The sequence below is a fragment of the Nelumbo nucifera genome, chromosome 2 (genome assembly GCF_055504915.1).
Source record: "Nelumbo nucifera cultivar China Antique chromosome 2, China Antique-T2T, whole genome shotgun sequence".
Lineage (NCBI taxonomy): Eukaryota > Viridiplantae > Streptophyta > Magnoliopsida > Proteales > Nelumbonaceae > Nelumbo > Nelumbo nucifera.
This window is the reverse complement of record NC_142650.1, coordinates 109,168,329-109,192,456: the sequence shown is the minus strand read 5'-3', so window position 1 is coordinate 109,192,456 and position 24,128 is coordinate 109,168,329. Positions and strand designations below refer to the sequence as shown.

Below are 24,128 nucleotides of genomic sequence, written 5' to 3'. Positions count from 1 at the left end.
ACATCAATCCACTGCTGAACTATGAAATGTGGATTTCTTGTAATCTTATACGATTGATGGGGGCAGTCATCAACTAGATATTGGGAATCTGGTCCAGATCCAATAAATTAAATATGTCAATCATGAGCTTATTTGCTTAGTATAGGCTTCAAAATTGAAATTTCTCGCCCATGTGTCAAAGTTAACTGTATTTCTGCCCCATAGCACGTTTAAAGAAATCTGTAGAATGAGAATATGACTGAGAAAGAGAATACTGGATGACGATTGGTAATAAAGTGTTGTCTCACCAGTGACAAATGGGATGGGATCTTGAACCGTTTACTTAGAGATCGATATTCTTTATAAGCTTTATTTTTCACCTTTTCGGTAGAAAATGATACTTTAATCTTTGTAGACTTGGAAGGATAGAAAGGCAAGAAACAGTAGTTGATCATATAATAAAAAAGCTGTCTTTGGCATCGGTGCGGGGAACACATAGGTTGGGTATGTCTGAGTTGTAAGCTCAGAAAACGGTGCTACCACCTAGGCTGTTTTCTAGAAAAATAATACAGGTTTTGTTTGGTGTCACTGTATCAATGCTGTAGAGCCGTTTTCAGCATTGGTCATATTATTCAACGTTCAAAGTAATGCCATATCATTGCACCGCTGGCAGTAACGGACTGTTTTCCAATGTATGGTCTGAAGTAACATTTTTTTCTGAAAAAACGGCACCAAATAAGAGTCTATTTTCTGAAGTACACCGCTTTTTTTGATGTAACACCTATATAGCATCGTTTTCTCAGAAAACAGCATTGATGCCAAACACCACCTTGGTATAAGGGGATTGACCTGAGTACCAATACAGATGAGGGGACCACGACTAGACCAACTATGACTAAGTCGATTTGGTTCATTAAGTGCTGAATATTTCAGCACAAATAATGAATATTCTAGAAACTAGGCGAGTATTCTTAAACAAGAAACAAACATGAAAATATTCTAGAAACAAATTAGCCACATGCTCAAAGGATGCAAAATCGTGTGATAACTATAGTCTCTGGTTCCATTTCGATTTCTAAGGAATTAGCTCAAAGGATGCAAAATCAAATTTTGAGCAAACATCGGAAGTCACTGTGATCTCCAACTCGGTCATTGCTATCTCCAACTTAAACCACAATCTCCAACTTGATAATCGTGATCTCCAATTCAGTTGCCACAGTCTCCAACTTTTCTCACTATGATCACTCACTCAGTTACCATGATCTCCAATTCAGTTGCCACCCCGTAATCGCATCCACCTTACCTATAATAACTTCGTTAATTGTCTAACTTTTTTGTACAGTCAAGAGACAGTTTAATGATTTAACTTTGTTCAATTGATATGATCGAATCAAAATAAAGTAAAAAAATGCAAACACACAAAATATCATGGTTATATAGCTAAAATCAAAATATCATTCCACCATGGTTCAAAGTATCGATAAGATACACATTTCAGCCATATCATACCGGTACTTAGAAACGGTCAAAACATATATTTTTTTTAGTTTTTTTCCAAGTTTAGTTTTTTAGGAAGCTTAAAACGTGTTTTTTATTATTAAAAAAATTGGGGGTCTAAAACACCTGGAAGCAGGCATTTCAGACCGTATCGTTTTCAAAAGATACGATACGGTACGCCCCGTATGCGTATCGTATCGATACTTTAAACCATTCATTCCACAACGCCACTATCAATGTATTTTATGGGTAAAATTCAAAAACCGTTGGCTCTTTCCTCCTTGAAACTTACTCTAGTCAAGAAGGGAAACAACATTCGACCATCGGAGATTTTCTGGTGGAGAAGTGAGGCAACATTTCTAGTTTATGCACAGGGGAATGTGGATAAAATTTGAACTTTAACTATAGATTAGAAGGTGAACTATTGCCAATGGTTGTTATTCACCAGCAAGGTTGGCTGAGAAATGTGTTAATCAAATTAAAGGCCACCTAATCTTTTACTCACATCTTGGATTTATGACATTGTTTTTCTAGTGAAATGCCAAATGATGAATTCTTGGTTTTGATTGCATATCAGAAATAAAATTAATTGTTACACTGTTCAACTTTTCCCCTATTTTGCTTTTGGGTTTTATGTATTTATAGAAACTTTATGCATCTTATTTTCTCAGTTTGTGTCATACGAAATGACATTTATTGAATCTTTGATTTAGTTACTGTGGACTTCAACAAATTTGTGGTTTTATTGTTTTTGTGCTTTTGGATTTGATTAAGCATCATTTTATTTGATCCCCAATTTCTTATCAGTTGGCTGATGGTTACTCATTTACAAGCCATCAATGATGTTATTCAAAAGAAAATGTTGACAAGCTACAGCACAAAAGAGGAATTTATTTCTTGTCCTTGAGAGCATTGGTTATTTTTCCATGTGGTATTGATGAGAATACTTGCATTTATTTGTGAAATGCAATCCTAATAGCAAGAGAAACGATAAAAAAAGCTCTAGTGAGAAATTGTTCAAGGGGGAAGTAGAGGCATTGCAGACAATGAAGAGCAACTACTGGTGAAGAACAGTTGTCGGTAAAGAACAGTGGCTAGTGAAGAACAATTGCCAAAAAAATGGGAAATATTATTCGATAAATGGAATATTTTGAATGATGGTGCCATTGCAAGTGCTTAGTGGTGTTAGGGTATAGACTCTATTCTTTTGCTTTGAAAAAAGACCTATATAATCGCAAGAGTGTTGTTAATCGAATGAAAGCATTTTTACAATTTTAATATATTTTCAATGATTCCTTAGTGATTAGTCAGGGGGAGTTTTATAACTTTATACATTTTCCATCTACGTTAGTGATGGATGGAGGTTTCTGTTGATTTTTTCAAAAGTTCAGGGCAGGCATTTGTTAAAATTAAACTACATGGGAGGTTTTTATGATTATCAGAAACTTAAGGGGAGGTTTCTGTATTTTACCTCTTCTTTTTATTTAAAAGGCAGGGGGGGGTGCCTAGTTTAAGGTAAATCCATCTTCCTCATTCTTGCTCTCTTGCATTCCTCCTCTCGAGAGACATCGTCTAAGCTCTAAGGACCAAGATTTAAGCCCTCATCTCAAGTCTCAAGCCTAGCCCGACCCCTCTCTAAGCACCTGACTAACTTGACCGTCGGAGTCTCTACCCTTGGGATAACACTCAAGGCCTCTGACGTGTGCTCTTCTCCTACTCATAGGTTGGACTCGTCGGCCTCAGACATCAATGAAATTACTTTGTTGCCCTCAGCCCCATCCTTGGCTAGGGTTGGAAATTTCGCGAGAATTTTCGGGTATCCAACCTTTCCCATCCCTAATAGGACCCATTTATCAAAACCCTATAGGGTTTGGGATTTTAGATTAAAACCATATAGGGTTTGGGATTTTAGATTAAAACCTTATAGGGTTTGGGGCGGGTTTGGGTTTTGACTTTAGGGTATCCGATACCCAATACCCATGATGCATAAATATAAACCCATTATATTATATATCATGCACAAATTTATAAATTTTAAGTACTAAGATAACTATTCTATTATTAATAGTTTATTTGTATAAACTTCTTGGGATTAAAATCATCATTTGATGTAAATTTGGATTTGATAGATTGCTTATTTCATTTATTTATAAAATGCTAATTTTAAATATTATTTCTTTTATTTTTTAGTTGGAATTGTTAACCATATATATGTATTGATTGTTTTTATGAATACAAAAGTTAATAAAATCTATTTTATTTCATTAAATAACACAAAAGGCGAGATGGCTTAGTGACTTAAAGTAGTGCTAAGAGATTTGGCACTATCATTAATTGATAGGTTAAACGGTTTTGGGAAATTTAGAGGAAAAGTTAGACGGGTTTGGGACCGGTTTGGAATCAGGGATACATAGGCAGGTTCGGGAATGGGTAAGGCAATTTGCACGGGTACCCTACCCATTGCCAATCCTATCCTTAGCAGCATCAGTTGGCGCCGTCTGTGGGAACATTTCTTAAGACTTCCCTCTAAAGAAAAACTTAATTTAATCAACTAAGCTTTCGACATGGCTGATAAGCAAGACAACAATGAAAACACTGAGAACTTGGTCACTATGGACCAATTTAAATTGGTCCTTGACAGGCTAGACAACCTAGCCTAGAGACTGGACAAGGTGGGGCACTCGACAGTAGGCCACTCCGTTGAAAGCCACAAGTAATACAGTGGGCACTCCACTCACATGCCGTTGGTCCAATGCCCGGTCAGCCCTAGAAAGGATGACCCTCAATGTCCAGCAATAGCAACCGATGGGCTAGCAATCCCCCATCAAAGACCTCTTGGCTCCCCAACCGAAGAGGTGATCCATCAAGGTCCCATGACGACCACTGGGATGATGAACGCCGAGACCTCGACTGCCACTACTGTGTAGAGAGCAATCGGGATGACAGCAGGCACTTTGGCCACTACAATCCCCCTTCAAGGGCTGGAGGGTGATGCTACGCCTCTCCCCCACTAGTATCAGATCTCCGTGATCTCCTCAACAATCCCTGAGCCTAAAAGGCTTAGGATGTGCTAGCATCCAAACACTCAGGGAACAAGGCCGACCCGTTCCATGTAAGAGCGGACAGGACGAGTTCCAAGCCCCCATTGATCAATGCCTTGGTGACTTGTAGGTGCAGATTAGTGCCATTCAAGACCAAATCTGACAGGTGAAGGAGGGTCATGGTGATGCCTCCACTAGTTAGAGAACCCTTCATCCACCTGGATGGACGCCTTCACTAACTCCATCACCTCGGAGCCGCTCTTACCTCACTTTAAAGCTCCCACTCTGGAGACCTATGATGGAACCACTGATCCGGGCAACCACTTGGAGAGCTTCAGGGCGTTCATGCTCCTCTACAGGTACTTCGACACCCTAACATGCCGACCCTTCCAAGCCACCTTTAAGGGAGCAGCATGCAAATTGTTCTATATGCTCCCTCTTCGGTCCATCAACACCTAGGACGATTTTGCCAACCTCTTCATCTCTCATTTCATCAATAGCCAACGGTGCCAAAAGATTGTCATGTCCCTCATGTCGATTACACAAAAGCGTGGAGAAAGCCTTCGAGCATACATCGATAGATTCAAGAAGGAAGAGCTCGAATTAAGAGACCTCGACTCCTCAATTTCTATGCATGTGGCCATCAATGGCCTCTAACCTGAACCTCTCAAATGGTCTACTTCCAAGACACCACCCAAGAACAAGGTCGAGTTCTTGAAGAAGGTGTAGAAGTACATTACCACAGAAGAGGCCAAGGCCAATGAGCGCCTCCATGAACCTGAGGCCGACCCCAACCGAGGGGCCTCCAAGAAGAAGAAGGAAAGAGAAGGTTGTGGCCACGGCCACACCAACAAGGACAATGACAAGAAACTGCCAACCTCTTCCTTTAGCAAGTACACACCACTCAACTCCACCCAAAAGTATATTCTCATGCAAGTAAGGAAGGAGGAATACATGAAGTGGCTAGCTAAGATGAAGAGAACCCTAAGAGAGGTAACCCCAAGATATATTGCAAGTACCACCACGACACCGACTAGAGGTGTAAAATGAGCCATGTCACCCTCCCTTGGGATACCTTGGGGGTGGCCCGACACGACCCACGGCCCAAGCTCATGAGGGCCCGTACCATGCCACGACTGTGCTGGTCCACGTAGACTAGGCCAAAGCTATTTATTTAAAAAATTGAAAAGAAAAAAATTTAATTTTAATTCTACATGAATTTTGATGTATACAATTGCTTATATATACAATAATTAAATAAATTAGCATAATAAAATTGAAAACAATTGTTTACTTTATTAATATATTATATACTATATATTATTATATAATTATAATTTATATAATTATTATATATTATATATAAATATATAAAGTGTATAAATATTATATATATATATATATGGGTCATGCTGGCATGCGGGCTATGGGTGGCACGACCCACATACCTAAAACCCTAAGCGTAGCATGGCTCGGACCATCGTGTCTGGCCTGGCACAAGCTATGTGCCACCATGTCAGGCCGAGTCATAGCACCGACCATGATATGGAGGACTGCTATGAACTCAAAAATGAAATTGAGTCCCCCATCCACCATGGACACTTGAAAGAGTATGTTGGGGGCGATGTCGATGACTCGTCCTCACAACAACAGCATCAAGCCAGTGCCCAAACCCATCATACCCTAGCAGGAGTCATTGACGTCATCGTCAGGGGTACGATCTCGGGCGAAGTGCCAGCCTTGTCTCGGAAGGAGTATGCTAAGCAATTCAACATCCAAAGCCTGACACCTAAAAAGTCGAGGCCAAACAACGTCCTTTCCTTCTTTTATGGTGAAGAGGATACTTGTAGATGACTCCTCAATAGACATCTTGTTCTATGACACCTTTGTGAAGATGAAGCTAACATCGGATCGGTTGTAGCCAATCGATGTGCCACTGATCAACTTCTCCGATGCTGTCACCAAGCCAAATGGGAAGATCACCTTACCATCACAATAGGGACTAAGCCTCGACAATTACCAAGATGACCAAATCTTGGTTGTGAAGATAGGATCCCCATACAATGCCATCATAGGAAAGTCGACCCTTCATGCACTCAAGGCGGCGATCTCATCTTATCACCTCGCCATGATGTTCCCCACCAAGCATGGCGTCGGAGTGGTTAGGGGGAATCAGCAAGTAGACAAGCAGTGCTATGTGCTAACACTAAAAGGCAAGATAAAGAAGCCTTGTTGTTGGAAGGGCTCAACCTCAGGGACAAACCAGCAAGCTGAGGCTAGCCGGGCAAGGATATCATCTTGGTTCCGAACTGATAAGTTTCCTCAAAACTAATGTCAACGTCTTTGCTTAGTCTGTCATTGACATGCTAGGAATTGACCCTTCAGTCATTACTCACAGGCTAAGTATGGACCCGGGATATAGGCCAATTCTACAAAAGAAGATGAACTTTACGTCAGAGCGTTGGAAAGCCATCGGAGAGGAGGTGGATAAACTACTCGATGTCAGCTTCAACTGAGTACATTACCCTAAATGGTTATCTAACATGGTCATGGTCAAGAAAGCTAATGGGAAGTGGCAAATCTATATTAACTTCACAGGTTTCAAAAAGGCTTGCCCTAATGATAACTTTCCTTTGTCGTGAATTGATTACACCATCGATGCCACCACAGGGTACGAACTACTAATCTTCATGGATGCCTTCTCCGGATACAACTAAATCAAGATGCACACCGACAACGAAGAAAATACCTCATTCATCACTTACCGGCGACTCGTAAATAAGGTCTTCAAGGATCAAATGGGAAGGAAAGTTGACACCTACGTCGATGATATGGTGGCAAAGAGCCTGAAATCCAATCAGCACACCTCGGACCTCAATGAAACCTTTGAGGTGTTGAGGAAATATAACATGAAGTTGAACCCTAGTAATTGTTCCTTTGATGTCACATCGGACAAGTTTTTAGGTTTCATGGTTACTCAACAAGGCATAGAGGCCAACCCAAAAAAGATACAGGCCATACTTGACATGGAGCCACCTCTGTCCATCAAGGAGACATAAAGGCTCATAGGCCGAGTGGCAACTCTCAGTCAATTCATGTCAAAGTTGGTGGACCGTTGCATACCCTTTTTTCGAGCCATCAAGAAGTCAAAGGACTTTCAATAGACAAAAGAATGTTAGAAAGCCTTCGAGTAATTGAAGTCCTATCTTGCCTCGCCACCTCTACTCACGCGCCCCCTCTTGGGAGAGACCCTACTCCTATACTTCTCGATCGAGGACGGGGCCGTCAGCACTGTTCTAGTACGGGAAGATGGAGTATAGAGATCGATCTACTATGTAAGCAAAGTCATTTGCAATGCCAAGACCAGATACCCCGAGGTGAAAAAGCTAGTCTTTGCACTAGTGGTCTTGGCTAGGAAACCCAGGCCCTACTTCTAGGCTCATAGTATCATAGTACTAACCAGCCAACCCTTCAAGTTTGTACTCTCCAAACTAGAGACCTTGGGTTGGCTGACTAAATGGGCCATTAAGCTGTCAGAGTTTGACTTGCACTACCAGTCGAGGCCCACAATCAAAGCTCAAGCAATGATAGATTTCTTGGTGGAATGCACATTCAGTAGAAACCTCAACCAAGCCCCTGAAGAGGACGAGAGGCCTCGGCCTACCTGGAGATTGTTTGTGGATGGGTCGTCTAATGCCAAGGGAAGTAAAGCAAGCCTTTTATTTCTCACCCCGGATGACAATGGAATAGAATATGAACTACGGTTTGGCTTCCCTTCCTCCAACAATGAAGTCGAGTACGAGGCCCTACTCACCAAACTACAGCTCACCAAGGACTTCGAAGCCGAGCATATTGAGGTTTTTAACAACTCATAGTTGGTTGTGAACCAAGTAAATAGAAAGTATGAAGCCAAAGAATCAAATATGGCTAAGGAGATAGTTAAAGTCCAGAAGCTAGCTAACCACTTCTAGCACATTGCCTTGCATCAGGTCCCTTGGGCTGACAACAAGAGAGCTGATGCCCTATCTAAGCAAGCAAGTAGATTGGGTTGGCCCTCAGCCGCACAATACATGTTGAGAAACTTGCACAGCCCAACATTGAAGAGAAGTAGTTGTACCTTGTCCAAGCCAAGTCCTATTGGATGGACCCCATCTTTGCCTATCTACAACAAGAGAATTTTCCCTCTGATAGGAATAGTAGAAAGCCTTATGTGCTGATTCGGCCAAGCTTCTTGTAAAAGGAAGAGGAGAAAGTTGTAGATTTCAGCAATAGACAGAGGAGAGGAAGAAAAGAAGAAGAAGGTCAAGTAGGATTGTGTATCATAACCCTAGCCGCCAGCCCCTCATTCTATTTATAATTAACTTAAGTATGAGATATTACAAAGATGCCCTTAGTAGGGCGGCAACTCAAACTAAATAATTACAGCTCTTTAAAAAATAAAAACTAATGGGCCCAAGGCCCAACAACATCTTAATTTAAAAGAAAATAAACTAAACACAAGTCGGCTCACTCAACAGGAATGAAGCTTGGGAAGTCCAACAGCAGGCAGCCCACTGCGCCCTACTTAAAGGCAAACTATACAAAAGGTCCTTCACCTTGTCTTACCTCAGGTAACTCTGCCAAGAGGAGGGCAAGTATGTGCTCCGAGAGATCCACGAAGGCATCTACGGCAACCACCTCAGAGGCAAAGATTTAGCACAAAAAGCATTAAGGCAAGGATATTTTTGGCTAACCATGTAGAAAGATGTTGCCGAGCTAGTGCAGAAATGTAACTGATGCTAGAAACATTCCAACATCTTTCATCGGCGTGCCACAATCCTCTCGGCCCTCAGCAGTCCATGGCCCTTTACAAAATGAGGAATGGATCTCCTTGGACCATTCCCGCAAGCCACTAACAACAGAAAGTACCTCATCATCGCGATAAACTACTTTACCAAGTGGGTCAAAGCCAAGCCCTTGGCAAACATCACAACTAAGACTATCTAAAGCTTCTTCTAGAAGAACATCATTTTTCGCTTTGGCATCCCCCACATGCTCATCAAAAACAACGCCTGACAATTTGAAGACGTGAGGTTCAGAGAATGGTGTGCAAGCCTTGGTATAAAGCAACAATTTAACTCAGTCAGCTACCCCCAAACCAACAGCCTAGCCAAAGTCACTAACAAAACCATCCTGGGTGGATTGAAGACAATGTTGGACAGAGCCAAGGGACTTTAGGCAAATGAATTATACAATGTCCTAGGGGCCTATCGGACAACACCTCAGACTACCATAGGCAAGACCCCATTTAACTTGACATATGGTACTGATGCTATCATCCCAATAGAGATCGGTTAGTCGATGCTTCGGACCGAGGCATACAATGATGTCAAGAACGATGAAGAGTAAAGAAACAACTTAGACTTGCTATAAGGTGTTTGAAAGCAAGCTCAAGTCAAAGTAATAGCCTATTAACAAAGGGTCGCCAAATACTACAACTGTCGATTTAAAGAGCATCACTTCCAAGAAGGTGACCTCATCCTTAGAAAAGTCATGGTGCCCGACCCTAGCATTGGAAAACTTGGCCCAACTGGGAAGGTCCCTATAGAACCAAGTAAGTGGTTATCTCACTGCCTAATACAAATTAAGATGAACAAACACACTAAGTGAGCAGTGCTACTCCGAAAAGGCAAAGGCACCTTGCAACCTCGTCCATGCACCACTCACTAGGCCTCTGCTACACGCAAGCCTATCCTCCAAGTCCCTAAGGAAGAAAACCCAGACAGGCTAAGGCAATCACCTCCCTTCCCTTTTAGCTAAGGAAAGGGGCCCTGAGACCTTAGCGGCAAAGGTCGACCTCGGCCTAACTACCTTAATAGGAAATCCTAAGCAATTAACTAAGTAAAAGATAACCAAGTTTTTCCTACAACTCATGCCTCTTCAAAGGAGGGCATTGGCCCCTCGCACAAAAAGAAAAAGAGAGAAAAAAAACAAAGAAAAAGGAGACCTAGATTTCATAAAAAACTTGGTGTATTTTTCATTGATATCTTTTTGAACTTTGCACTTTACAAAAAAATGGCCTCTTATGGGGGAGACCAAACCCCTTACAAAAAGATTAATAAAAAATGAGTTATAAGAAGGAGAAAAGACTAAGGACTATACGAAGGAGGCCCCGGCGACTTCATGCCTTAACATCCACGTGTTCGTCGGCTGCCTTTGGCTGGGCAAGCTGTTCGTTGCCAACTTAGCCCTCAGCTAGCTCCACTGCGACCGCTTAGTTGCCCAAAGACTAGATCCTCAACTGGCTGACATCGAAGTCCAAAAGAAGCACTAGCACTTGAGCCTTAGTGCCTTTGATGCCTTTGAGGTACGAAGTGACACCGAACTAGGCCATCTCATCCTTGTAGGCCTCAAAGGCCCAGGAAATCCTAAGCAAGTAGCTAAGTAACAGATAACCAAGTTTTTCCTACAACTCATGCCTCTTCGAAGGAGGGCATCGGCCCCTCGCACAAAAAAAAAAAGAGAGAAAAAAAACAAAGAAAAAGAAGACCTAGATTTCGTAAAAAACTTGGTGTATTTTCCATTGATATCTTTTTGAACTTTGCACTTTACAAAAAATTGGCCTCTTATGGGGGATACCAAACCCCTTACAAAAAGATTAACAAAAAATGAGTTATAAGAAGGAGAAAAGACTAAGGACTCTACGAAGGAGGTCCCGGCAACTTCATGCCTTAACGTCCACGTGCTCGTCGACTGCCTCTAGCTAGGCAAGCTGTTCATTGCCGACTTGGCCCTCAGCTAGCTCCACTGTGACCACTTAGCTGCCCAAAGACTGGATCCCCAACTAGCTAACATCGAAGTCTGAAAGAAGCGCTACCACTTGAGCCTTAGTGCCTTTGATGCCTTTGAGGTACGAAGTGACACCAAACTGGGCCATCTCATCCTTGTAGGCCTCAAAAGCCCAGGAAATCCTAAGCAAGTAGCTAAGTAAAAGATAACCAAGTTTTTCCTATAACTCATGCCTCTTCAAAGGAGGGCATCGGCCCCTCGCACAAAAGGACAAAGAGAGAAAAAAAACTAAGAAGAAGAAGACCTAGATTTCGTAAAAAACTTGGTGTATTTTCCATTGATATCTTTTTGAACTTTGCACTTTACAAAAAATTGGCCTCTTATGGGGGAGACCAAACCCCTTACAAAAAGATTAACAAAAAATGAGTTATAAGAAGGAGAAAAGACTAAGGACTGTACGAAGGAGGTCCCAACGACTTCATGCCTTAACGTCCAAGTGCTCGTTGGTTGCCTCTGGCTGGGCAAGTTGTTCGTTGCCAACTTGCTAGCTCCACTACGACCGCTTAGCTGCCCAAAGGCTGGATCCCCAACTGGCTGACATCAAAGTCCAAAAGAAGCACTAGCACTTGAGCATTAGTGCCTTTGATGCCTTTGAGGTACGAAGTGACACCGAACTGGGCCATCTCATCCTTGTAGGCCTCAAAGGCCCAGAATTCCTCTACAGCCTAAATCGAAGACTCTTGCGCTTGCTACTCCACCTCGTCTAAGGAGGCTCTAGCAGCCCTCTATTGCTCCCTCTTCGCCAAGACATCGGCCTCCAACTTCTTTCGGCGCTCATTCTCCTTACAAGCCACCTCGGCCAAGGCCTCTCGGCTGGCCCGCGCCTTACCCAACTGGTACTACAATTGCATGACCTCCTGCGAAGTTTGGAGCTACTAGAGGAGGACCTCTACCTTATCACATAGGCCGATGATGTAAAAAGACGTCTGCAAAGAACAAACCTCCATCAAATAAGAAAGCAAAGTAGAGAAGACAGTATGACTAAGTACAAGGAAGAACTCTTACCTCAACCAGCCAATCTAGCAGGGTGTCCTTAACCCCTAGATGGACACCTGGGTCCAAGACTACCTATCTCCCGCTAGGAGCATCTCTGTCACTAGAGCTCGACCGATGCCAAGGTTGTTGAGTGTGTCGCCTTCCTTCACATTCCAGTTCGAGCGGAATACCCTGGAGCCAATAGTGGCATATCATCGCGGGGTTCGGTTGAATGAGGCCCCGACTGCTAAGAGGCCCCAGTTGCTCCCTCCGTTGGGCGGTCCCTCACTATTAGCCTCTTGGCCCACAAAGCTTGAGGGGCTTTGGCTAGACTTTTGGGCATAGCCTACTTTCTCTTCTCAGCCTCAGCTGGCACCTTCAGCAGAGGTGGTTCCTTCGCGATAAGCCTCTTTGATGGCCCCTCGGCTAGGCCCGCATGAGTCTGTACTTCATGGCACTGTCCATTTCTACAACCAACAAGGAATGCATCAGAATGCTAACAAAGCAAGTTAAAAGGACGACGCAACTAGCCAACAACAAGAGTGCCCATACCGAGGTGGGCGAGGCTGAGACCAGCCCACACCAAAGCTTCCTCTACCACTAGGGGCTCAGTGCAAATCATCCCCATTAGCCGCATCTAGGTCATCATGGCTGAGACCATCGTTTGGGACAAGAGACGAAGAAATACTGCTTCTTCCTGTTGTGGACAAACGACAAGTTATCCACTACTTTGCCCCATTGGCTTAGAAGTATCATAAACTATCCCTAGCGGGATACCTCCTTAAGGCAAACAGACCTCAGAAGATGTTCAAGGTCACAGATAACCCTCGAAGGTGAGCCATTACCAACACAACAACTATGGTCCTGACCACATTAGGAGCTAGTTGACTGAGGGAGATGTTATAATAGTTAAGGATCTTGATGATGAGAAAGTGTATGGGGAAATGGAGGCCAAAGTGGAGGTAGTGCTTGTGCACACACACCTCCCCCTCGGCCAGCTGTCGCAGCCTGTTGTTGACGCTATGGACCCTAACCATATAGTCCCCAGGAATATGGTACATCTTGGCAAAAACCCTCACTTACTCCTTACTGAGCTCATTGTCTAGATCGGAGTGTGGGAAACGCATCAACATCATGCCTTAGCATTCGGCCTTGGCAAACTCCTCAAGAGAAGGATCTCCAACTTCCTTTGACTCTACCACTTTAGGATGCACTAGGGCATTCCCCATGGCATCGCCCCTCAGCCTTATGGGTCTGATACTTTCATCAGGAGACTCCTAGCCCCCGTTGGTTGCACTCGACGCCTCTAGGGAAGGCCCTCTCCCTCAGTACTTGAACACCAGGCACCCAAAGAGAGCTCTCAGATTCACTACTGGTACTCCTATTGCTGGACAAGGTGGAAGAATGACTACTGGTGCCACTCATGTTAGGAAGATCGTAATACTCTAGTCTAGAGTCGGAATACAACATGGTTTGAGGAAAAGTCCTTTACCTAGTGAACGAGTTTGAAGGAAAAGATCAAGGGATCGGTTGGATTGGTGGTCGAGGTCTTTGGGATCACAAGCGGAAGCAAGCAAATGGTGGAGGTTGGCTCAACCATCGACCCTTTTTAAAGGAAAATGTATGGCTCAGATCACTTTGATCCAACGGTTGAAGAGTTGTCGACCTAATAGCTCAAACTGACACATCATATGTGGCATCGACCTCAGGAAGACGAAATGCCACCGAGCGAACAATACCGCCGAGTGCACGGCCATAGCCGATCAACACTGACATCCATCCCGTGCATAGATTCACGATGACACCCGTACGGAGCATGGCCGACAAATGCGGACAGTTCACACATGTGCCAGGCACGGTCCCGTGCTCTTGGCCCGCCATGGTCATCCAAAGAGGCGAGAAATAACAAAGGAAGCAGTCACCACACAATCACCAAGAAGAGCTCTTAGCAGCTAAGGTTGACGCCTCTACACCACTATATGACGCTTTCTTCGACTGAAGCTAAGGCCTCTGCCCAACATACCAATCCAACACCTCCACGAAGTAATGTAGTACTCTCTTCGGCCGAAGCCGAGGTCTCAACTCAGTGCACAACTCTACCTCGGTCACTACGGCCTCAAGAGTTGGGAGCAATTGATGTAGGAACATGTGGCAAGTCCCCGGATCGCACCATGTGGCATCGGTCGGATGAGATCCTGGCCATCCATCCCTAACTGCCTCCAACCACTCTATGACAAGGTCAGCTATGAAAGGGGGGGTGCCCAACTCAAAGTAAAGCAATCTTGCTCATTCTTGCTCTCTTGCATTCGTATTCTCAAAAGACCTCGTGTGAGCTCTTCAGGACTAAGCTCTGAGCCTTCATCTCAAGCCTAACCTGACCCTCGCTAAGCACATGACTAACTTGACCGTCAAAGTCTTTGCCCCTAGAATAACACCCAGGGCCTCTAACGTGTACTCTTCTCTTACTCACAGGTTAGACCCATCAACTTTGAACATCAACAAAATTACCTTATTGCCCTCGGCCCCATCCTTGACAGCAACATGAATCAATGCCTCAAACAAGTTGGAGACGTACATAGGAGATGTGGGCTGCGGGTGGATGAGCTCTTACATGAGTGTATTAATTAGTTTCTTTTTATAAACAGTAAATAGAATAACATAGCCAAGACAAAGTAATTTAAACAGTTTCATGATCAGCAAGAATAAGAGGAATTGGTACTAGTGAAGGGTGAATCCATCGTCGTAAGAAACATGCCATCCTCGTCGACAAGGGGGCGCATTTTCGTCATACTCTGAACAGCAGCTCCACCTCTTCTTCCAATTGGCACTCCCTGTGTTTGGTCTGTTTCCCTTCTCATTCCATTTGTAGACAATTACTCCACTGCGATCGCTCCACTCACCATCAATTCCTTGGTGTGGCGGGGCTAACGCAAACAACCCTTTCTCTCCTGCAGCCACAAGTAGACCCAATAATCATGCGGCAGTTTCATACTAATAACGCAATTAGATAATTGGCATGCCCATTCACCATTCTTAATTTCTTATTCTCTCGCTTGCTCAGGACTCTCTTATGAGCACTCTGTCAGACACCTGGCATACATAAAGGAGATCATGTCATCGGGGACTTAGCTTTAATGGGGAAGACATCTGATAGGTGTGGGTGTCGCCACATTTGGAAGCCTTGTGAGATCACAGATGTTAACTCTCGTTCAAAGGTGCTTGGTGAAAATTTGTTCAATCACTCAAGCACAGCCTCGCTAGTATAGAAGCATCAAAAACCAATATTTTGCCCAGAATTGTTGACAGAAGGAGAAGAAAAATCAATCGTGGCGGAAAGAAAAACGCAGCCGATAGAAAGTTATCCATACCGGTGATGTGGCCGTGGAACAAGCAAGCAGTGGGAGAGTTATCCTTATCTTGGTAGAGTGTGTTGCACCTGAGACATCGCTTCTCCAGGGGAGTCTGAGATGGGTATGTTTTGGGTTGGTTGGAGTTGGAGTTAGACGATTTGATCTGAAAAAAAGCATTTGATGGCCTCAAGTGAAGGTTTTGGGGAAGACAATAAGCCACAGCCATGTGATTCGGCGAGATAAGAACTTGGGGGGCTTTTTTTTTCTAGGGGTTATAACAGATTAGGGCAATTTTTGGGCCCTAATATAGTAATACTTCTAAATATATTTCACAAAAATTTAATTTTTTAAAAATAATATCAATTAAAGGCAAAATAATGTTCATCTTCTTCCTTTTGCAATCCATTCACCATCACCACCGTCTCCAACCACGCCTTACCCTATCTTTGCCCACCTCCACTTCCACCTCTGGCAAGGTGGAGGCAGAGGCAGCAACGGCGCTGATGGACGGAGGTTGCGACGTTAGGTAGAGGAATGACCACCAGCGTCGCCACCTCTACCTCTGCCTGGAGGCAAAGGTGGGCGGAGATAGGTGGAGGCATGGCCGGAGGCGACGGTGGGCACCAGCGAACAGTGGCACTGGTGAATGGATTGCAAAAGGAAAAAAATGAACAATATTTTTGCCCTTAATTGATATTATTTTTAAAAAGTAAACTTTTTTGAAATTTTGTTTAAAAAGTATTGCTTTTATTGATATTAGGGCCCTAAAATTGCCCTTATATGTTACAACCCTTTTTTTTCCATTTGTACTCTTTAGTTATGAGGAAGTAAGTGTGGATATCCAAAATTTTTTATAAATTTTATGGTATTTTTATTTTTTGTTTTTACATAAATACTTCATCAAAATATGTGATATTTGGACCTAGTTGTGAAGTTTCAAATATCATTGAGAGGTCTACCTACTTGGTTAGACTCTTCATTTTATAATGTTTTAGCGTTTTAGTGTATTTTTTAATTCATTTGTTAAAAAAGTGTAAGATTTAAATACAAGGAATTGAATGAGGTGAAAAGTAGTAGTTCAATTTACAACTTAAATCTTAGAATTAAATAGGGACTAAATAAAAAATAAGCATTTTAATCAAAAGAAAATTTAATAATCTTATTCATACTTTTAATAGTAGTGTAAATATAAAATTATAAATGTGTTAATTTTTCTATCACTTTTTTATATTTTTGTGTGTAGAAATAATTATGACATGCCACACTTACTTTTTGTTTACTATGATATTATACATGTGCTCGAATGCTTTTTTTTTTGCAAAATTTATGTATATTTTTATTTTATGATTTTTATATTTTATTAATTTTTATTATATATTTATAACATTAAAGGTTATAACATTTAACATTTGGCCAGTTGTAATTTATGTATTTTATTTTCATTATCAATAAAAATAATTCTTGTTTATTACACTTATTTCATTTTCATTATGACGTGTGTCTAATTTTTATTTTACATTTTTGTAATTGTTTATATTTATTTCTATTTTAAAAATTTTATTACCTAAGTATGACTTCATAGGTTGATAAATTTGATTTGGATGGTTAAATTGCTTAGCCACCACTTGGATAATAAATGATTTTGTTTTTTAGTCTGTTTTAAAATATAATGGGTCTATATTGTTATAAATATTGACATAGAACTAATTAGTCGCATTTATTAGTGAAAAATAACTTAAATATATGATTTAGTAAGAGAAAATGGGATTTAATAAGACTTAATGAAGGGTGATTAAATGAGGTGAAAAGTAATAATTGAATTATATTCAACCTTTACAATTAGAGATAGACTAAATATATAAATATGGGCATTTTAGTAGCCATTAGAGCTATAATAAAGTGACTTTTATACCCTTTCTGAAATAAAGAAATAGAAGGTAAATTAGTCCAAATAAAGTTTCATGGGTTCAACTATGATATGGAAAAGATATGATATCTGAAAACAACAAACCAATAAACTGGAATCATAAACGTTATAGCGAATAAGGTGTTATTTATCAAAATTAATGGGTGGGTTTTGATTGGTCAAAACTCTTTCCATATCATATCTTTTCCACATCATAGGTTTTCTCAAGTTTCATACTGCATCCACACTTTTATACATGGTATAGATTTCACTTTTTCCTTATTAGACAATAGATTATGACTCTTGATCCTACGACCAATGGCATTGATGGTTTAAAAAGGGGGCCCACTTTGTCTTTGATGCACCTTTTTCGTCTCAAGAAGCCTAGATCTTCTACAAGCAAAAACTGGAAGCACATGTCATCTAAGCACACATTGGGATTATCTCATACATATATGTTAACTTTACATATAAACTATGGTTGCAATCAAATTGATTTAGGGCTCAAATTCGATTAGGCTGAATTTGAATTCAAACCTTAGGATAAATTTGATTAATTTATTTAAATTGAACTTAACCAATAAAAAATTTGAATTGAAAGCTCCCAAGCCTGACTTAATTAACACATACATGAAATCAACTGCGATCAGTGCAAAGCCCATTTGAATAGCCTTTATTGGATTGCATTGGAAATACCTCCGTACTTATGTGCTTTATTTCATGGGGAGATATTCCCAATGCAAGGTTGCAAGAGGATGCTTGAATGGTGTGAGCACGAGCTTGCACTGATTGAAGCTGAATTCCACATACATATATATTATAGAATGTAAAAACATATTTTATAAAATATAAAAATATCTTATATTGTAAAAAACATATCATATATATTTATAAAATATAAAAATATAATCATTTTCGGAATTCACCTTTACATCCCATAGAGGGCGCCCCACAAACGCCTCACACCATATTCCAACCATGTATTAGAAACATCTCCCACTGCTAACTTTGAGAGATGTTCCCAATGTATGTTGAGATGTGCATGTAGGGCATAGATGCGATCTCTTTTTTGAGCTTTCGAGTCAAACTCAATCTTATCAAATATTTAATTGAACTGAGCTCAAATTGGAAAATATTATTTGAATTGAATTTGAACTTGAAGTCAAATTTGAACCTAGTAATATTTTAGTTGAGTTTATCCACGACATGTCAAAGTTCGGCTTGGCTCAGTTCAACTGCAACCATAGCAGGGAGAGGGAGATGCTCCCAATGCACAAATGTAGAGCTTTTGCTTGCTGCTATACGAACAGATTGAATCAAATTGGATGTTGGTTAAATCTAATTTTGATTTGTTTACATTCAAATTTAAATAGGATTTATATCAAATTGCACCAAATTTGGATTGTAATCATACATCGATTACCATAAATAATTTAAACAAAAAACATCAATGTTATTTTGGTAAAAAATCGACCAACAAAACTAATAGCTAACACACAAAAGATACAAGACCAACATGGTCAAGAAACCAACTCTGAGTTGACCAAAGTCTGCAGCCAAGGAGGATTTTTCACAATAAGATCAGGAGTGTTCATCTCTCGCGAGTATAAAGCTGCTACTTCATGAGCCATACAATTAGTAACCTTGCTAATCCATCCCAAAGGACATATTTTCAAAATCGATTCAGAAGAGTCAGTTTAAGTTTTGGCCTGTGATGCAGCGCAATCCAGGCACTCTTAGCTGGCAGAGAGTTGGCTCCTAGCTGGCAGCGGACGGCACCTGAGAAGAAGGTGGTGAAGAATTCCAGGGGAGTTACCCGGTAGGAATATTCCGACGGTCAAGTTAGAACGCTTGAAAGAGCGATGAATAATGCAAAGGAAGCTAAGAGTGTAGGTCGCACGAGATCAATAACAGTGTCAAGTTGATTCAAGATACCTTTTCCCTTCGTCTGGGGGCTTTTAAATACGGGTGTTCCTTGCTGAGGTGGGCGTAACCGCCATTGGATGTTTGTTGTAGCCGTTACTGGCCAATGCTGCACAGGCGATCATTGCAGAGTATTGTTCTACTGGGTGAGTGACACGTCTCGTGAGGTCAGGCACGCCTCCATCCGTTGAGAGAGATGTGGGTGCAGTCTGCTGAATTGGCAGGGACTGCGCCGTCAGTCAGGGGACGCGGGGCAGTCTGATGGGTACGGTTTTGTCAGATGGAAGCTTCCTGAGGGTACCTTATCTCTCATTAGCGAGCTATCTTGTTTGCAAGCTTTCAAGAGTGTCTCGGGGTAGTCCTCGGGACTGTCTATGGGGGTAGCTCTTCTGCTGGAGCGAGCTGATCACCCTAGCTCGTGAGCTAAAGTGATCTTGGAGAATTCTTTTTTGGTAGCTCGGGGGAGCTTGAGCTCGCACGATAGCGAGCTCTCATGTCAACGAGCTAAGGCACAGTGAGCTATTTCGCGAGCTCATTACTTAGTCGCAGTCAAGGTGCGTGTTGGATTGCTGCTCATGCTGAGCCATATCCACGTGTCATCGTTTCAGGGGGTCGGGTCAAATCACCCTCCATCAATTGCCCCCCACTCCTCGGGCTAAGAGTGATGCCTTAGCGCGAGGAGTTCATGGAGTGTGATGGGTTGATTTGGCCGAAATTCAAACTTTGATTGACTGCCCATATTAAATGCGTACGCGGGAATCAGGGGATTTCTAACTTTTCGAATATCGAAACACACGTTGAAGCGGCTCTTAACTCCGGATGTTGTGCAGCCGTCATGACATCAATTATGGGAGGCATGCAACCAGTCACGTTTCAGTTTCAGAAGTCGTGCGGTCAACTTGGCTGTGAACCATCAGATCTGTCTCAATCTGGGCCGTCGATTCGGGGGCACGGTGATTATAAATGGGAGGGCCTCTCGAGCCTCATTCTCTTTCATGCTAACCCTGCTGTCTTCAGATTCTGAGATCGTGCATCCACTTAGTCCACCTGAGCTCTTTCGCCCACACCGTCTTTTCCGGTTCAGTTTTACCTGGTGAGTCTTATCAATCATGTCTGGGTACCCATACCACATTTACTCTCGAGACGATAACCAGGATGACACTCCTTCGAGCTCGGGGGGAGCCCAGGAACAGGCCCCGGGGTCTTGGGAGGCCTCCGGTGATGGGGCCTCTACTTCTCGGGGGAGGGAGCTTGATACTTTCGGCCCCTCCTCTATGACAGCGGAGAGACTCAGGTATCTAATCCGCCACTTCCGCCTCCCGAGGGACCTTGTCTACCGCCTTCCCACCGGTAACTTCCTATGGGAGCATGGTTCCAATGAGATAGTTATCTTCTAGGAGCAGCTCGAAGCTGGCCTGCGTCTTCCCCTGCACCCCTTAATAGTGGAGGTGCTAAACCATTTTAACATTACTATTGATCAGCTTCATCCCAACGCTATTCGGAACATGGTTGGGACTATATCTCGGTGTTATAAATACTATCTCCCCTTGACCCTCGACATCTTCTCATCTATCCTTTGTATAAAGAACGCTACTCCCGGGGCTCCACCGGAGAGGCGTTTCTACTACCCCTCTCCCTGCCGCGGTTACAAGCTCTTACGTGAGTTACCGAATAAAATTCTCGCCTGGAAGCGGGATTATTTTTTGGTCCGCAACCCTGAGGGGTGGCCCTTCCCTACTTCTTGGAGGGGCGCCATCCAGGACTCCGGGGTCGAGTTGGACCCTGGAACTCGGGAAACGATGCAATCCTGGGCACCGGTAGGCTTCCTTTGTTCGGACTACTTGACCGAGGAGAAGCTCGCGCAGGCTAGCCTGAGCCCTGGTAGGTTGCCTCTTTAGGTCGCATAGTGCTTTTGTAGTAGTATTGTGCATGCATTTATTTTGTTCTTACCGAACTGATGCCTTGTGGTTCTTTCTTGGCAGCTGCCATGTCTGGAGTTGACGTGCACCACCTTCTCTCGAGCAGCCAAAAGCGTAAGGCGAAGAGGTCGCGCCCCGACCGAACTCCCTCCTCTGGGGGTACTGAGCCCGAGCCTGCCGAGCCGAGCTTCGTTTCTCCACCGCCCGAAGTTCTGCCACCCCCATCAGAAGGAGGTGCCGGTGGAAGCCACCTCAAGGGGGCCGAGCTCCCGCAGCAAGGGGTGTTCTCCCCTGGTCCTTCCCGCCCATTTCCCTACCCGCATCTCCCGGTGGGGAACTGGGAGGGTGTTAACGATTACATAGTAGCCAGGCGGAGGAGCCGAAGGGCCACCTGCAACGATGAGGTTGCTAAGTGGGGAGATATGGAACCCGGGGAGCTCGCCGCACTCGCTGCCTCTCACTGCATGGCGGTAAGTGGTCATTCTCTTCTTCCCGTTTTTTGCTTTTCTTTGCCATCTCCTGACCTTAGTCTTCTGTTGGCAGGTGAACACCGCCATCCACGCCATGGCCCTCCAAACGAATATCCATTCTGGCGACGCTCACAATCAGAGGGGTATCGTTCAGAAGCTCCAGGGCGAGCTCCAAAATACTCGCAAGGGGAGCGAGACCCAGGAGTTGCTCGTCCGAGACTAGGAGGCGCAGATCGCCAGGCTAACTGAGGAGAGCGCGCACTATAGGGATGAGTTGACGAGGGTGGCAGCGGAGAGGGAACTTCTTTGCCAACAGGTTTGGGACCTAGAGTCTACGCTTTGGAACTGAACTGTGAACTTCGATGCTCAGGTGGCGGCTGAGCGTGAGAAGGCGGTATGGAACTTCAAGGATTCTCAGGAGTACCACAACCTCCAGGTGGACTACGGCACAAGCTCGTATCGCTCAAGATTCAAGCTCTGTCATTGGTTGGTCCGACAGAAGTTTTCTGAGCTCAACCTTGACGGCATCACCATGAAGGGCTTGCCTCCTGGGACGACGGATCAGGCAGAGGAGGAAGAGCCTGACTCCCCGGAGGATGAGGATGAGGTGGAGGAGGTGGACCCTTGAGGCTGGCGGCTTTGGTTTTCTGTTCTTCTGATGGATGGCTGATGGTTCCCGGGTGCCAGGACCCGGTTTAAAAATTCTTTTTACGAACTCTGTTCGGGCTGTCAGGCCCTGTTTTTCTTTCTTTCTATGGTGGACTTTTCTTGGGCAACTAGGCCCATTTTTTTTTTAGATCTTTCTGAGCTATTTTTAGCTCGGTTTTTAAATCTGTAATGAGATTTCCCCTTTTTTTCCTGCTAAGTATGGTGCACTTTTTATTTTTTGCCAACGCAATCCCCTCACTCGAGCTGCTAAGGATGCATACTCAAAGTAGGGTTTTTTAGTAGTTGTTACCCCGAGCTATTCTTTAGTGTGCAAGGTACTTGTGAAGTAATTACCACGTATGCCCGAACTGTATATTTGAGAGTGCCTCCAATGTTTCATACCAATGAGGCAGCTAAACTCTTCGTGGTACTGAAGTCTTAGTTACCTGACCGTTTTAGCCCTTAGGCTTTGGGAGCGACCCATGGTCTACTCGGTAGTTTGCCCATGCCATAGAGGTGACTGGGTCTTATGGCGCCGAGGTCGTGCTAGCTCGGCATTTTGGCCCTTAGGCTTCGGGAGTGACTCGTGGTATACTCTTGAAATTTGGCAGTTTATAGGTAATATTTCCTTCGATTGACAATATTCCATGCCCAAGGTACTTGTTTCCCTTCTAGGGTTTCGAGCTCATACGTCCCTTCCCCAAGTACTCGTTTTATTCAGTAGGGTTTTTCCCAATTTGGTCCGAGCTTACCAGCACCAGGTTCGGGCACCATAACTTTGCGAAGGACCAAGTGTCCTACGCGGAGATTTCGCTTCTTGACCTTGGCGTTATAGTACTGAGCTACCCTCTGCTGGTAGGCCGCAGTCCTAATATATGCAAGGTCACGTACCTCGTCGAGTAGGTCGAGGTTGGTGCGTGGCTCGTCTTCGTTTGCTTTGTCGTCATGCGTTTCAAATCGTAGCGTAGGGACTTCGATCTCTATCGGGATAACTGCCTCGGTTCCGTAAGTAAGGTTGAAGGGAGTCTCTCCTGTCACCGTTTTCGTTGTGGTCCGGTAAACCCATAGCACACTGGGCAGCTCGTCTACCCATAATCCTTTAGCTCGGTCTAGGCATGCTTTCAGTCCGCGGAGAATGGCTCTGTTCGTTACCTCCACTTTGCCATTTGCTTGAGGATGTGCTACCGAGGTGAAGTTCCGTCGTATCCCCATATCTTTGCACCAATTTTGGAATTTTATGTCTTCGAACTGCTTGCCATTATTGGAGATCAGTACTCGGGGTAATTCGAAGCGGCATACTATGCTCTTCCAGAAGAAATTCTGTACATTCTGAGCTGTAATAGTTGCAAGAGGTTCAACTTCTACCCACTTGGTAAAATAGTCAACTGCCACCACTAAAAACCTTCTCTGCCTTGTCGCCAGCGGGAATGGTCCAAGTATGTCGATCCCCCACTGTGCGAAGGGCCACGGGCTGGTGAGGTATTTCAGATCTGCGGCGGGCTGGTGGTGGATGTTGGCGTGTTTTTGACACATGTCGCATCTTCTGACGAGGTCAATTGCATCTGCCTTCATCGTTGGCCAATAGTACCCCT

The 24,128-nt window shown here is 43.5% G+C and overlaps 2 long non-coding RNA genes across 2 annotated transcripts; both read right to left on the bottom strand.

Annotated features, from left to right (window-relative positions):
• Positions 1 to 1,019: 1,019 nt before the first annotated feature.
• Positions 1,020 to 15,962, bottom strand: LOC104590090 (uncharacterized). Its single transcript, XR_016081911.1, has 3 exons — positions 15,689 to 15,962; positions 15,040 to 15,268; positions 1,020 to 1,282 (listed from the first exon to the last, which is right to left on the bottom strand). It is a non-coding gene; the product is annotated as an uncharacterized LOC104590090 (long non-coding RNA).
• Positions 11,595 to 14,822, bottom strand: LOC148802770 (uncharacterized). The gene is made up of 2 exons (XR_016081912.1): positions 12,351 to 14,822; positions 11,595 to 12,271 (listed from the first exon to the last, which is right to left on the bottom strand). It is a non-coding gene; the product is annotated as an uncharacterized LOC148802770 (long non-coding RNA).
• Positions 15,963 to 24,128: the final 8,166 nt, after the last annotated feature.